General features: G+C 40.0%; 1 protein-coding gene across 2 annotated transcripts in view; it reads right to left on the bottom strand.

Annotated features, from left to right (window-relative positions):
- lrfn1 (leucine rich repeat and fibronectin type III domain containing 1) overlaps nt 1-16,142 on the bottom strand; it is a 118,339-nt gene that overhangs the window by 80,661 nt on the left and 21,536 nt on the right. The gene's annotated exons all lie outside the window — the stretch shown is intronic.

The raw sequence follows: 16,142 nt of genomic DNA, 5'->3' as shown, positions 1-16,142 counted from the left end.
AAATGTTAAAAGACAAAAAGGACATAAAATTGGTAAATATCAAAAGCATTTCATACGCTGGGATCTAGCTTGTCTTAGATATGAAATATTAACCAAAAAGTTTACTCAGTGTTTAATTAAAGATTAAGATTTTTCAAAGAGTTCCTTGTATGACAGGTGCCTGCCTGTAGTTGTGCGCTTGAAGCTGAAATGAGTTGCTGGAAGCAAAGTGGAGGCAGGGAAACAGTGTCACACTTCAAACAGCCACAGACGCTCCCTCGTCGTACCTCCACTCCAGCCTCATTTAAACACTACATCCCACAGTGCTCCTGCTTTGAACTTTCTCTCCCTGTTTTCTCATATCTCCCTGTCATCTGGAGCTGAAATGCATCTTTGTGCTTCGAAACAAATGATTTTTTTTTTTGTTTTGTTCATGAGCAGCAGGTCAATACAATATTTAAACTGGGAGCTGCTGCGTGTATACCAGCGGTCCAGGCTTGAACAGCGGTCCAGATGTTCCGCACATTATCCATAATGGAGAAGAAATTCATTTAGAAGAGAGTGACCCACTTGTTTTCATACACAGAAGTGTACAGGTGGGTTTCTTGGACATTTCTTTCTGTCCCACCTTCAAGGTGAGCCTTGAGGTCAGCTGCAGAGTCATCAGCCAGGGATTACCACCAGTTGATGTTTCACCCCTTTAACCCCTTTAACCAATGCATGTGCTCGTAGCAGAGGGCACCCCCTCTAGCGGCCCTACTTTTTTGATGGATTCCAATCGCTTCCCTTCACCCTAAGTCACAATCCATTTGAGAGTCTCTATACTTCCTCTGTGAGGTCTTTCGTTTGAGCTTCGCCTCAGCTACACCAACTTTCGAAGTAGACATGGGGATGAATCTCTGCATGATGACTGCCACCAGGTAAGACCAGCAATCCCCACAGTCTGGGACGTGACCCCATTTCTGTGACTTGAAGGTACTGCAGGCTGGCTGCAGCAGGTTATTTCCAATAAATACATAAAAAAAGAGTTGTGTGTTTCAAGGTTTGGTTGGGCCCCAGATTATTTCCCCTGTTTTTCCTAAATTGACTACAACATGTTTGGGAACGCCTGGGTTAGATGATGTTGGTGAAAAATTTGGCTCTGTACACCTCGTTCTGAATATTTTATCAGGTTACATTGTGCACCGATCAGAAGGCAGGTGTTGGCAACAACACCAAGGTCGCCTCTCATGTTCCGGTCTCTGCCTGGAGACATGGGTCTTGGTCAGCTGAAGTCTGAGACACAGCAATTTGCAAGGATTATCAAGTGTTTATCAGCGTTCGGAGGCTTGTTGTTCATGTCAGCCAGCTTCCTTTAGCCCTTGTCATTCTGCCAATGTCGGTCCACAGGGGTCAGAGTGTTCTTGCACCTTCACAGTAATTGTTGAATGCTAGCATGGGTGATATCCCAGAGGGTGCTGAACCCTTCATGGCCAAACCATGTTTTGTGCTTAATGCAATGACAAGTTTTAGATCAGTGACCCTGAAGCTGCAATGGGCCAGTGAAATTCTGCAATAATCACAGTTCTTTAAAAAAAAAAACTATATTATTTTTTTCGTCTTTGTACCTGTATTTGGACAGGACAGCTGTAGATAGACATGCTCCCAATAGTGTCAGGATCAGGAGTCGAACCTGGAACCAGCGCTACTAGGACTAGACCCTGTACACCAGACGCCTGCTCTATCAACTGAATGCCCCTTCTGTTCACTTTTTTAATAAACCTGTTCTAACTCCACAGCTGGGCTAAGTATTCAATTAGATCAACATGTTACCTGTTAATGTTTTTATTGATTTCCTCTGAGAGGACTTAACACTTAATGAAGGCTATTTATAGCACAATCCAGGTCAGCTCTGTGAAAGTTATTTGAGTAACTATACAATCAGACACTGCTGAATGCATTGACCGTTTCATTATGTAAAGTAATTATGGCAGCAATAATAAATGTTAATGATGTAGTACAGTCGACACAACGGTTCGTGTACATTTTACTGGAGGGCCTATTTCGACTGACAATACCACAAATTACTATATTTTTTTTTCCACACTTTCTATCACAACTATGAATATAAACTCAGATTTACAGACAGGACCAGGTTAATCTCTGTAGTCCACATAATGAAAAAAATCCAGGTAGGCTGACATTTAAAAAGTCAAAAAGTTGTTGTTTTTTGCATTTTAAAAGCGAACGTTTGAATGCATGCAACTTGAACCCTGAAAAAATATTAATTATAAAGCCTTGCAGCAATGTTATTTTAATAATTGTTCTCAGTATTTGTTAAACAGAGGTATCAGAACTACACAATGTGACAGGACTTACGTTTTCCCTTATTTGTACACCGTCAAAAGACTTGAAAGGTCAGAAGTTTGAGTTTGTGTGAACAGATAAATAGTGTCGGTCATGTCTTTGACTGTGAAATGTCTGATTGAATTTGCCCCCTTTCTTTCTGCATCATCTCTCTCTGTAAAAAGAAAAAAGTTAATGAATGCAGGATATGATCCCTTCTCAAGCTGAAAGATTTTGTTTGACAGTGATGGGAGATGTTGCCCCACTTTCTGCTTCGCCCCCCCCCCTGGGAACGGTCTTCACTCTTCCCTCCTCGCCTGGTTGAAAACTGAGAGCCCGGCGCACTGAAACAACTGCACTAAATACAGCCCTGCAGTTACCATAGAAACCAGTGTTGGTGCATCCCTGACTAGTCCTACTGTATTTCATATTGCACTTGACCCAGAAAAAACACTGAGAGGTTGATGTTTAGTCAAACTTTTCGGCATAATGCTGTTTTAATGAGAAGGGAAAGGGAGCTTTAGAGTGATTGCAGGATAAGCAAAAAAAAAAACAGTTAATAAAATAAAGAAGCGTTTCTACAAAAGAGCGATGGAGAAGATGCAGGGGTGTGAAAGAGATAGAGAGGTAAAAACGTGCATGCGAAGATGATGCCAAAGGTGCTTCAGGCAGAGTGAATTTACAGTGACAACAAAATCGAGTACGGCTGTAAGGCTGGCCATAGCTTCACGGCACTGGACAGCACATAATCGCATTTGAAATACATTAACTCCTACTGGTGCTGACACCTTTTCTAAGATAAAGGACGATGCGACACAGATTTTTTTTTTTAGTGAAGCGATGCTGTTATTAAAGTTATATAATGCAAGGTGCTGCATTGCATCAAAAAGCCTTGTTTAAGAGGCAGAATTGCCCATTCCTCTTTAAAAATACATTATATTCAATGTGATCATCCGTCTGCCTGCAAAGATTGTGACGCTTTAAGGAGTAATAAAACAACTGCGTGTCAGAAACCAAAAGTCAATCATCAGAGAGCTCGATCCTTCTTCCATAATGCATTCTCATTCTATAGGACCCCATTCTGTCCAGGCATTTCACCAAGTTAAGTCATTTCATACTGTACTCTTCGTTCCATTGGGACATCATTATAGCGTCCAAATAGGTCAGGAGCAGCACATAATACTGCAGCCTGGCGTTATTCTTCTGCACATAATAAACCGTCTACGTCATTAACACCGTTTTAATCAACCCATTTGTTCCCACAAGTGTCCTTAATGTGATAACGCATCAAACATACGTGATTTCACAGAGTAGTGTTATAATAGCACCAAGCACTTAATGGTTATAGAGGAGATGTAACATGAGACCTGAAGAGTCTGTTGACGCTTGTCTAACAAGTGCAATAAATGATGCAACTACATCACACACAATGCGACAGTTACATTTGGGCTGTGGGCGCCCTAAACATGTACAGACTCCCACATCTATCGAGCCAACAAGTCACAGCTGATCTCTAAAGTCCTCGCACTTCAAAGGAATTGCTGCAGACACAATCCAATTTTGTGGCTTTGGCAGTTTGGAGAATATTCTGCGTTTTCTGAAAAATGATAACACCAAGGGCTTTCCATATAACTTTTTGCAGTCAGCACATACAACGAAATACAAAATTTCAATAAGGCAATCAGAGACAAGACAAATGGGGGTGGGGGGGGGGTGTGTGTAGCAGAATACGTTTCCCATGACAAATCTTTAACAGCAACAAACTCTGGGTGTTTGTGAGAGTAATGGCAACATTTTATATTACAGCTAGGCAGTAGGGCCCCGGTTTTATAAAGATAGTGTGCTGAATGTGTGAAAGCAGACATTTTTATGCCTTTTTTGGATTTATTCATCCAGGTAAAGATTGCTACTCTTGACAGATGCTTTTTTATCTGCACTGCAATGTTGCAATAACACAGTTCTTACATGTAGGCGATGCGGAAAAAAAGACCAAAAAGCAAATATACTGTCGTCCTGACTCGTGTGATACAATTATTAAAACCAATGGTGCCAAACATCAATAATTTAATTTAAAAAAATTACAGAGCTCTGAAAGAGTTCACTGCATCCCAACTTCATAACTCCTCACATTGGCTCTTGTGACTTTAATGAGAACATGAATGGCAGTTAATAAGCCAAGGGGGTAGTTGTTAGCTGGATAAAAGAGAGGGACAATTGTCAGGCACCGGTGAGAAGATGTTAGAGGATGAAGCGTAATAAAAGTTCAAACTGATTCCAAATTGCAGTGAATTAATTAGAGCCCGACCTATTAATCGGCCAGCCAATAATATCGGCCGATATTAGCATTTCAGCACATCAACACAATAAATGTGTATATTGTTATCTATCTATCTTCACAGGTCAAAGATCTAAGAAAGATATCAGCCAATATATCGGCATCAGATTTTTTGCTCTCTCTAATATCGATATCAGTATTGGCCCCAAATATTCCAGATCGGTCGAGCCCAAGAATAAATTAATTTGTATTCTTTAGATGATCAGTTTTGGCGTATCATTGTATGAATGTCTGGTTGTATGGTTCTCTTAGGCTCTTTGCATATTTTATTATGAGTAACTCTGTGGTTCCTACCTCTACTGAAATGTAAATGATGTGTGTTCATTTAAAGCCTGTTACGTTTACTTGCTTAGCTTCTAAAGGATGTTTTGAAGCAGTCTACTGAGATTTATTCCAGAGGAAGAAAGACGGTTTCTTTCATCTGATATCAATAGGAATACTTGGACTAATAAACAAATAAGAGGTGACCTTTCTGGGCAGACACATACGGTACTTGCTGCAGAAAAAACACACATAAAGAAAACCAGGAGGAACACAATAAGTGAAACTAATGAATAAGCTATTACAAAAGATAGCTTAGAAGTGACCTTAAAAGATCATATACATTAGCCCTTGGATTCTACACCTCTTATAAAGGGGGGAGTTTCAATTTTAACATGTGGTTTGAAAATTGAGCAAGGCTAGTGTTTTATTGTCTTTTTGTTTGACCAGTTTATTGTATTTGAACAACTTAAAATTGATTATATTAGCGTTTATTAACATTACATTTGAATTTTTCAATGCAGTTATATGTTTTCTTCTTGGTATCCTCTCATTTAATTTATGATTGTTAAACATATTGGGACCTTTCTGCATGTCTACTCCACCATATAATAAAATAAATCGCTTGACTGATGGATTGTGATTTGCCAGTCATTACAGTACAGACATAAAGTTTTGCACATATTCATTTTTAAGACTAATAATGTCATAGCTTCAGGAGTGCAGCTAATTATTATTTTCACTATAAAGTAATCTGCGGAGCATTCTGGCAATGACTTCATTAATCATTCAAATGTCAGCAGACAGTGAAGACAGCTTCCTGAGCATTCATAATGTAGAGACGGGGGGAACTTGGTTACATATGACACTTAAGCTTGAAAAGGATTAAATAACGAATTCATTATGAAAATCGTCACCAGATAGTGCTTCATGTCGATTGGCTAATTGATTAATCTAAAAATCAGTTTCATCTCTTCATGGCTCTGCAGCTGTTCCATATTCTCTTGCTGCTCTCTTTAAGAAGGGGGAACAAAGAGCAGTTACACAAAGCGCCCTTGTAGCTGATCCACATTCAGCGTCAGTCGTCTCTTTTTGTTGCCATTCTTTCCTCTACAGCAACTTCAGTAGCTGCTGAGGGAGAGGAAAGGGCTCCTTATCTACCCACATGTTCACAGACAAAGCCGGGAGTTTGAATCTCTGGTGCTCTACCCTTTAGCTTCCTGCCATCTTATTGTCTGGCAGTTTAAAAAAAAAGGCCAAAGACCATTATCCTATACATGACAGGGTACCTCTAGTTCACTTATTAAACCTTCCAAATGGTCTCCTCATAAGGCATCCAGCAGCATTAACAGGCAGGTCAAACAAGTAATGATTGAACACATGCACTGTTTTATTGGACTAATTTTCTGATTATATATATTTTTTTGCATTGAGTTGCCGTGCTCTGTAATGACTGGCCGACATTGGATAAGCACTCAGTCGCACACTCCTGTTTTTGTCTTTAATGGTTATTTGAATGGACTATAAGCCTACACTGCTGGACAGGGCAGAGCTGCAGTTAGGGCCTGACAGCATCATATTACACTGCTGGAAATCTTCTATTAACTGTGAGCTGTATGGGAAGAAACTACCGCAGTCTTTCTGAGTGGTCTTAGTGTACACTGAGAAGGAGAAGCACATAAGTGGTTGAAATGCTACTGTTTCACACTGTGGGTGGGGCAGTAAGGAACAGATTTCAAGTGACGATTTTCCTCACACAATGGGTGAATTGTCACAAGTCATTTATAAAAATTACTACCTGCCATCTAAATGTCACGGAAAAGCTAAGCACAGCCCAGCCTCCAGAGTTCTGTATGTCTTCTGGAAGCATGAACATGACTGCACTACAAAACAGCTAGTAGCTAGTTGTAGCAGTTGTAGCTATCTAAAAGAAGAGTACAGAACAGGAAGAACTGAATATACTGCAAATACATATTAATCAGTCAATCAAATACAGTGTTTGTAAAAGTAAAAATACTCTACAAAGTCAAAAAATGTGTCATGTAAACACCTCAGAAGAGACTGCGCCAATTTTGGTCAAGAAGGGGTGGTGCATTACATTTGGAGTCAATATTCATGAAAACACTTGATAATAATCTTCTTGGTTAGGTTTGAATTTTTCTTATCGCTCATTTCTGCCCCAAGTGACGTGACGCATGATGCGATGCGATGCGATGTGACGTGACGTGACGTGACGTGACGTGACGTGACGTGACGTGACGTGACATGACAAGTTTCTGCTCCTGAAAATTGGCGGGGTCAAAGCAAAACAAGGTTTGGCCGACACAACCTTTGCTTTGGACTTCAAAAGACTGTTGAATGTCTCATTGGCCAAGAAAGCCAGAAACACCCAAGTGGTTTAATCAAGTTCCTTAAAAAAGTGACACAAATCCAAACCATGATAAAATACAGACATTTACATTCACATATGCTAGAGAGGAGATTGGCGCGCAGTGAGTGGGCGAGCAGAGGAGCAATATCTGGAGGCGTGCAGCGACTGCGTTGTTTGTGAACACAGCCGGGGGCAACTATTTTCATCAGAACCAGCGGGACAGCTCGGCGCATGTCAAAATGGTGTTAATCTCATCAAATGCTTGATGCATGTACTGTATATGCACGTTTTAATTGTATAATTTGATTTGGCGCCAATTAAACAGTGAAGTTGCGATCGCTAATCAGAATGATTTTAATCAAGTGGAAGCAATATTGCATATGTAAACAAAGCAACTGATGCAGGTAGAGAATATTTCAAAGTGCATTTTGTGAGATATTGGACATCTGCATTAAAGCCAGACATATTCTAATGTTAAGATAATGAATGTATTGTCTCATTTTAAGTCATGATCCAGTCCAATTCCTCTACCGATCGCAGAGAGAGAGTGCAGACAAGAAGCAGATTGAATTAGGGTTTATATAAACCCAATGCTGGCAGGCCCGTAGAGATGAATAATGCTAATTGTCTGACTCCATCAGATAGTTAAGAAGAATTTAAATAAGACTTAGTGTGTAGGCCTAAATGGGCAAGGGCGAACAATGCAGAGTTTTTATAATACATAGAGATACACTGTTGAATACCTTGTAATGACTTAGCAAAAATCCAATCAAAAGTTAAAGACACCTTCGGTTCTACAAGAGGGGAAAATCTTCATAATGTAGAATCAATAGTAATAAATGACACATTCACTGTTTGAGCGAGAAAGTTGAGTTGGAATCCAACTGTTTTTAGAATAAATGTAAGAAACTTTATAATAAATATTATCTTATTTAAGTGAAGCTTTTTGCCAGACCATCTGTTCTGCTTGTTTCAGTGCTGACTGCTTCCTCAGGCACAATATAAGAGGTTTCTCATAGAGGCTACTGATCAAATCAAAGTCTTATTATTGCTAAAGCTCCTGAGAGGATTGTGGAGGAAGATGTGTTTGTCACTGCTTTAAGACTCTAACACAACTTCTCACTTCTGGACTTCAAAACTGAAAAAAAAAAAAAAAAACACCAGAAGAGAGTAAAATATAGAAGATTCAATTGACAGAGGCAGTCGTAATATAGTGGTTAGGGGAAACAAGAAGACATCACATCTCTTATCCTGAGCTATAAAAGCTGATAGAAAACAGAGCAGTGGAGTTTAACAGGAGACGACATTTGCTGATGTTAATTGTTGCATTGCAGTGGTTTACGCCCTCGTTTCAAATACCAGGGGCTAAAGGTTTGGCATCACAGCCTCTGATGCAATGATTTTCATCATTATATTTTTTGTCTCTACTCTTAGTGCAGTACTAAATTGCTGGAATTGCTCTTTAATATCTTATGTTTCACAGAAACAAAATGCTATGTTGCCTTTATCGTGCCTTTATCTGTATCTTTATCTTTATTGATGAATCAGTAATTGATTAAGAAAATAAATAAATGGACATTTTCTGCAAGCCATTCCAGCAGTGTTGAAATGTGAATTTAAGTTTTATAGTGTTTTTTGTCTTTAGGAACACAAGTTAAGGTTCATAAAGTATAATGTCAAAATGTTCGATGCTTGGACACTTATTGAATCCACTGCTTTTGAAAACAATATAATCTGTGTTGTTATTTTAATGAATTTTACTGTGCTTCATTGGTGTCTTATAAAGATGCAAAGGTTACATGTACCTGCCTTTCAAACACAAACAGAGAGCAGAGGTGGTGACACTGTCTAAAATGCAATTAATTGGCAGTGGTCTTAAAGTGAAAATCGGATTGGTTTGCCATTTTTGGTAATTACAAACCAAGAAAGCAACTATTATCATGTGATGAGGACTCCATTTATTTCCAAATGTTTTAATATTCAGGTAATGTGATAACCCTAGCTGTTTTCACAGTTAAATATTCCGGTGTAGTTTTCTGTACGTCATCTTGATCCAACATGACCTGGTGCCCCATGTAGCATGATCATAGACACATTATACACATGGCTTAGATGAAAGCTGCTCATTGTTGGCCCTGATGCACAGCATATGGACTCTCAGCAGACATCATTAGCATGGGTGATTAAGTAGCCAGGTTAAATGTCTTGCACTTGAAGGCATAACGATACTATCGGCCTCTAGGGATCGAGTAACCCGCACAGCAAATCACGTTATCGCTCAAATCAGAGCGGCGGCAGTAGCAGCATGGTTTATGCTCCGGTGTTGATGACACATCACACAGATTAGTTGGCTGTGTTTGTGGTTACACGACTGAATGTGAGAAACAATGAGGAGCGGGAGCCAGCGTCACCGGGGAGAACGGTGGGAGGGGGGGAGGGGGATGTGTCAGAACAGAGCAGGGGAAACTGCTATGGTTTCTCCTGGATTGAAACAGGCCCATCTCACATTCAGAATTAATGAGAGCATGTTGGGAGAAAAATTTCATACAGGGGTCAGGGGGTAATAGGATTGTAGTTCCAACCGATTAAAACAACTGAAAATCTCAAGCTTCAAGACATCTCTGTCAGTTTGAGCTGTCACTTGGGATTTTTCTCTTTGCATCACACATTTTCCTGTAAGAGTCAAACAGCAAACCTATCAGGTGACAGTGGTTTCCTCCAGCTACCACTCCGTGTTTGCTAGATCAAAAAGGACATTTAGTACACTGCATTTTTGACTTTTCTCCTCCTAGCCAGTATGCATTTTTTAAAGTAAAGGACATGTCCTGGTCCCAGAGTGAGATCCTCAAAGTCCTTAAAAGACCAGAGTCAGCAGAGTGCACTGCATTTACGGGTGAGGGATCACAGTGCTGCTAAAGCTGCTCTCCATCCTCTGAAGGCATGGTAACAGTTTGGTGGAGTATCTCAAGGCACAGAGAAGGATGCTGCCATTCCTGCGCTACTCCTTCAGCGTCCATTGGTATGTTTGAGTGCTTTGGTAGGTTTGGAGAAAGGTGAAGTTTCAGTGGGAACAGGAGCTTCAGACTACTCTTCTCACTTCCTTGAACTCATCGAATCCCTTGGCCTTTTTCAAACCACCCTGAACACACTTCCACTCCCTCTTTTTACTCTGCTACATTGAGTGTGAAGTGGGAGTGGATTGTTAAACCCTCCGACTTCAAGTCTGCGTAGATACTCAAACATGGACTCTGTGCAACTTCAAGTTGTGTTCAACATTGGCGGTATGTCATGGAAGGTTGACGGTTCGATCCAAGCTCCTGCAGAACACATGTTGAAATGTCCTTGGGCAAGACACTGAACTTCAAATTGCTTCCACATGGGATAGCCAGCTGTGTGTGAATATGTATGAATGGGATTAGTTAACACTGATGTGCACGTTCCTCTACCACAAGTGTATGAATGTGTGAGTGAATTGGTGAATGTGATATGAAGTGTAAAAGTGCTCTGAGTGGTCAGAAGACTAGATACAGGCTACTGTATATTAGAACAGTCTTTTTCCCATTCTTGCCCCAAAATAGTAAGTATCATACAGACATTACCATCTAACAGATCACATGTTTTGTGAAGCATTCATGTTTACAGGGAGACATAAAGACAAGATGTTAACAAAAAAAAGAAAGAAATGCCACCAATAAAGCTATGGCGTTGGTTGTTTATGTCTGATACCGTGAAGTGATTTTTTTCTAACAACTCCCAGTGTAGCCTACAATGATTTGTGTGACATGAAACCAGTGATAAAAAAAAAAGTTCTGTTTCTGCTGGAGTGCGAGGAGGTCGTCCTAAAGCTTTCCACTGTATCTAATCCCTTACTTAAACTTAATCAAGGGGGCTTCATTCTGCTGTGAGTGTGGCTTCAAAGGGAGTGCAGACTCCAGTGGTGGTGTGTAGGGTCCTATTCGGCAGCATACTCCTGGTTTACGCTTGGAGAGGCAGCCATGTCACGCTGCTGTTGATGAAGGAGTGGCACAGTCTTCACAGAGCCTCGGAGCAGTGGCCTTGACTGTTCCCTTCTTGGAAGTGTTGCTCACTGATACGCTGAAAGGAGAGTACACTGCAGCAGAGTGATGATTCCCCCCATATCTAAATCCAACCTGTTCTCAGAAACAGCAGGAGGGGTTGAATACATTACAGCGTAAAGATTCATTAGCTGAATGTCAGCCGCTAAGTGGGCACCAACAAGACCTTGCCTTTCAACCAGTTCACTTCATGAAACATGAAAAAAGACCTTTAGCTAGACTCGAGTCATCCACACCATAATTTAATAACTTACCATCATGGCTTTCTGTATTTTAATAAGGGATTTTCACTTGGGCTTTATCTGTGAATCCTTGCCCTCTATAAAGAGATTTTTCATAGTGTGATAGATTAGAAGCTTTTCATTTTCTGTCTGGAAACGGGTGCATGTGTCTTTATGAACAGGCTTCCTCGCATATTGGCAGGTCCAGGATCCATACAAACCACAGACGTCCAAAAGAAATCCCTGCCAGCTAGTATGGATTGCAACCAGGAGAAAATGATTGTTTGTGCAGAACACAGCAGAAAATATAATGCAACAAATGAAATTACTCACGTCTGCTGACAGATCCATAAAGACCTACTTAGTAACTCTTCTGCAGCTTTTAATCACATCCACTGGACTGGGTTCAAAAGGCTATTTATTAATCTATTTCTCTATATTGTATATATGTTTAAAGTCCTCTTTAAGTTTGCAGCAATCACTTGTTATTTTCAGACTGATTTACCAAAATAAAGCTCCTGTGAGGAGTTTAAAGTTGGTCAAAACAGACTGAAATGGATGTTGATGCCTCTGAAGGATCTTTGTAGTCAAACAAGACTATCAGCGACAAGTTTGATTATTACTATATTGTTATTATTAAAGCCCAAAACTGGTTTTGAGCGATACCAATCTTCCCTGTGGAGACACTGGTCTTTTAAAACACTGGTGGTGTTTTGTTTGCTTTTACCTTTTTTTTTTTTTTTACTGTGTTTTTCTTTTTGAAATGACTCCTGAGTCTGTCGATAAAATGCTGCTGCTGAAATTTGATACAAACTGAAAGTTCCTGCCAGAAGCTTTGAGAAATACATAAATTAAATATCTTTAGTTTTATCAGTCTTAATTATATATTTTCAAGGGCTCTGTATAATATAAATTCATCCACATTTTCCTTCAATATGAACTTCAATATGCTAAAGTTCAAATGTTTCCTTCTAAAACAAAACTTTGAGTTCCAGGTCTTGAGAGGCACTTTTACGCATTGTTTGGACCTTCAACCAGTGCTGATATAAATTCTGCTTGCAGAGGTGGGCCAGCAGTGCCTACGTGTACCAGGATGCATTGTGTGCAAGAAGCAGAGCCACGGCCTCGTTCCGCTGCATTTCTTCCTTTGGGACATTGACTACATTAAGTGACAGCATGGTTGGCTGGAAGAACAACAGATAGGCTACTACAGGAGCTGTCCCACCACACATTATACAGATACATAGAGATAAGGCTGAAAATCACGAAAGTTCCTGTTAATCAAGCCAACCTTTTGTTTTGATTGTGATAGGTAGCATTTCAACAGTGACATCTGGCTTCACTGGGTGTAAATGATTGCGACAGTAATCTCTAATTTAGAACAACTTCAGCTGTTGACAAAAAACCTCCAATTAGTCGACACTTGTTCTATAGCATCATTAAGTTTAAAGTCATCTTGGTCAGCAAATGGAGTTTCCCAATTGTCATTAAATTATAAAGCTGAACGCTTCTATTTCTTTCTTAACACCACTCGTTAAAAATACATTATGTAGATTCCACCGCCAGTGGGCTCTCCATCAATACTACAATAACAAAAGATGACATTGAGGCTAGCGGGGAATCATGGGAGTTCTCTCTGCTACTACCCCCCCCCCCCAGTGAAAACGAATGAATGATCGAGACATACCTGAGGGAGAGAATATGTTTACCAACATTGTATCCAAGTATGACTTACATGATGTTTTTATCAAAGCAGCACATACAGCAAGCGTTCAGTAGCAATTCCCACTTCCTTATGTAGCCGTCTTTGACGTAACATCCAGTGTTTCCACGGCAACAATAAACATTCTGTCTGTCATGGCGGCTCATCATGGAGGCTGCCTTGAAAAGACACGTCCAGTTACAACTATAAAATTACAAATTTCTCTGGCTTTGATAACTGTTGGAAATATTTGAGGTAATGTAAATACTCAACAAAAAAATATATATATAACTTGGGTTTAGTCCATTATTTATTCATTTAGATATTTTAATGTCAACATACTTATGTTATAAATGTTTAATGTTAATCTTTGAGAATATGAAATAATAATGGATCTATATTTACCAGATAACCATGCTAATTACAGTGGCTAAATGAAGTTGATATTACATTGAAAGGACCAGAACAGCTACATTGTCTTGTCAACTGCTCTCACAACTGTATAACTTGAATACTCTTGCTAACAGTGACTTTTCATTGAAATGAAAAACTAAATTCCTAAGGAGATTTTCTCTTTTAGTGGTTATAACACAACTACTTATATATCATAAAGAAAGAGTTTCAGCAAGGGATTCAGTGGAACGCTCCCCTCGTTCCCCACAGAGCTCTTTACAGAAACCAGGATAAGAAGATGAAGGTAAAAATATAAATGTTACAGCAATATATTTATCAGTCATGCACACAGTACTGGGCTGCAATCACTGCAAAGCCTGAAATTTCCCAGCTGAAATCCCCATGGCCATTTTGTGCAGTGGTAAGATAGGACTATGGCTAGAGAGAAAGGCCAGAATTCTGTTTTTAATACTTAATTTTGAAGTCACTGCTGGTAAGTGATCTTTGCACTCGCTGCATACTAATTTGCATGAACATCGTCCTTGAGAAGCCTGTGATTAATAATGGATATAGTGACTATATGCCAATAGATAGGGCGAGCTGTAAAGCAGCGAACTGCAACATTAGGTTCGAAAATATGCCTCCTTCCACATCTCAAACCTGCACTGCAGTTTAAATTAACCGAGACAATCAAGAGTTAAATTTTGCCACGGTAAACTGATCCTATTTCAGTGGTTAGGCAGCAACGGGATGCAGGAAATCAATGAAATTGGATCGTGTAGTCTGATCCCAGCCCAGTAGCTCCACAACTGCATCAAACCTGACTGCAGCATTTCTGAAAGAACTTTCTACTACAAAAAAGACGCATGACATTTAAGAATTTGATGAAGATATGGCTGGTTTATCCTCTCAAAATGAATGGGCTTCTTCCCCCCCCTTTTTTTTTTACATTACTGTATACTGGCAAACTACCAGCAGGAGGATGCAATACATTGGATTATCACCACGGTATATTTGGTCAAAAGTCAAAGCTCAGCATAGAGGACTTTTTCATCCAATTATGATAACACTTTTGAAAGGATACAGCTGTCAAATTAGCATCCAATACAGGAAAAGAAGTCCAAAACCCTCTTTTTCTCTGTGTATCTGTCTGTGGTGTGTGTATCTGAACTGATATTACCCGGCCCCGCTCCAGATTTAGACACACGCAGAAAGGAGTGTGCTGACAGCAACATCTGCGTCATTCCTCCTTTAGATGCATCTTCATTTTCAGGCGTGCCAGATTGCTGAAAAACATTTTATTTCAGCCTGAGTGTTATCTCAGAGAAGCCAAGACTGCAGAACAATGTGTGTGATCATGGTAATGTTGTATACCATGCGCACCACATGTAGAACAAATACATTAACCAGATGTAGCCCCTATTTGCTGAGGGCCATTTCTACGCCTCTCAACGAATTAAAAACAGAAAGCAAACAAGTTAAACATGCATAATTGAAAGTGTTTCTTAAAATCTAGCAGAGATACAGAAACTGGGCCAAAGAAGACACCAGAGTACTCTTGTTAACCAACGTTTTGGTGCTGAGGAAGCACTGCACATTAAAATGCTAGCAGCTCGATCAACTTAGCGTGTTAAATGAATGCTAGTGAGTTGTGAAATGACCCAGAGATCCTCTTCACTGCTGCACTGACTGTTTCCGTACAAGGCAGAAGATCCTCTTTTATATAGTTTCTCTACATCTCTTCCCGTTCTGTCATTTCAAGTAGGCTTGAGCGTGTTGGAGCTGAATGAACCTCTTTTGAAAATGGACAGAGATGGAGCTTCATTGTAAATCTTAAAAGAAGATGGGAAATGGTGGATGGAAATCCTTGCCTGAATTACAAAAGAGTAAATTCAGCAGCACTTAGCTGGTTTCTATATGGGGTACATTGCAGTGATATGCTCCATTTGCACTAATGGGGAGGGTGGGGCGCTTCATTCTCAATCTCCTGGAAATAGAAATGTTTACTATTCCTGTCCTATTCAACTGTTCTGAATTAAACCCATATCAGCAGGCGCGGAGCCTATGGCTTATTGCAGAGGGGGCGGGGACCAATAGTGGGCCCTTAAACTGTCTATAGGCTATATAGCATATGCTGTAGCCTATATAGTAATATAGTATAGCATTTATGGTTTAGTATCGGCTGTATGGAGATACAAGACGGGGCGGGACGAAGAGAAATGCCGCTGCAGATTACAAAGGGTGCTATTACAGTGACAGGGCCTTATCAGTGAGTGACCTGCTGATGTTTAAGCAGAACAAAGTACTGACATGTCTGTGCGCATATTCCACCGATTAAACAAGTAAAGCAGACTTCATTAGCCGGACGGGAAATCAAAGACAGAAGGCAACTACAGTTTAACATTCAGTGAAGTTGGACGCTCGTCCAGCCACACAGCCAAACAGACAATACAATAAAACCCACACATTATCAATTCAC

The sequence above is a fragment of the Labrus bergylta genome, chromosome 11, assembly GCF_963930695.1.
Source record: "Labrus bergylta chromosome 11, fLabBer1.1, whole genome shotgun sequence".
NCBI classification, from domain to species: Eukaryota; Metazoa; Chordata; class Actinopteri; order Labriformes; family Labridae; genus Labrus; species Labrus bergylta.
The sequence above is the reverse complement of the archived record's forward strand: the minus strand, read 5'-3'. Positions and strand labels throughout refer to the sequence as shown.